Raw genomic sequence first — 1,098 nt, 5'->3', positions numbered from 1 at the left:
GATTCCTAGTCTCCTTTACATTAAGACTATGCATTCAGTACTATATTTACTACAACAAAGTAAAAGTTATCTTCTCCAGTAACTGATTCAAATGTTTTCCTCAATAGAACCAAGGAGAAAGAAAAGCAAATGAGTTATAAATGAATAGATTTAGCAATAGATAAATAATAGGTAATTAATAGGTAAACTGCATGCTAGAAATGCAAAGAAATATTAAGAACTTGAGCTGTGTTATGTGATTGATTTTGGTTTTAAGTAGAAGAAAGAATATTCTTAGTAATATCCGTATTTATGATACACTGTATTCAGTCTCTAGTTTGTGTCATGTTTTCTGGTTTGCTAAAGACAGAGAAAGAAGTCCTGTAGTGTCTGGACAAAAACATTAGGGATTTGACATCAACCAACCAAATCCTTTCTAATCCTGAATTGTAATTGGAGATTCAGAATCTATCAAAGTGGTGTACTCACAGAACTCAATAAATGACCACGTGTAAATGCAATAAATGATCAAAAAATAAATGAATAAAAGGAAAACTGAAGTTCAACCTATAGACTAAGACAATTAATTTGTAATTGGAAAATAAAATTTAACTTGAAAATACCTATTAATATAAATCTCCATGTGACCACTTAAGCTATGGTTCTATAATGCAAGCATTAGGTACACAAAAGCAGTTATCAACAGAAGTTAATATATTACCACCATTACAGTTTCACCTGGAAAGAAAGTTCTTAATTTTATCCATATCTAGGCAGTGTCCTCCTAAACGGATTTTGAATAAACTCAGAAATGACATCACAAAACGATTAGCCAAGTTCATTAAGGACACTCATTCCGAGTACATCAAAGCTTGCAAAGGAACGACAGCTTTTTAATGGCAGTTCATCTCCTTGAAATGAATTGTTTTCTTGAATCCTCTGTTGGAACTTGTACAGTTGGCAGCATGCAGTTGATTGTCCCTAACATTTACATGAATGTGTATGTGCTTGTGAGGGCCACTATGTGTGAAGTCTAAGGGGACTGCTCCATGTTAATGAGAAACCAAGGAATTCCTCTAGCAGCATCTGGCATAAGTGTGAATCACATAATTTAAAGCT

This window comes from Leopardus geoffroyi, chromosome A1 (genome assembly GCF_018350155.1).
Source record: "Leopardus geoffroyi isolate Oge1 chromosome A1, O.geoffroyi_Oge1_pat1.0, whole genome shotgun sequence".
Classification (NCBI taxonomy): domain Eukaryota; kingdom Metazoa; phylum Chordata; class Mammalia; order Carnivora; family Felidae; genus Leopardus; species Leopardus geoffroyi.
Note: the sequence above shows the minus strand (reverse complement) of the source record.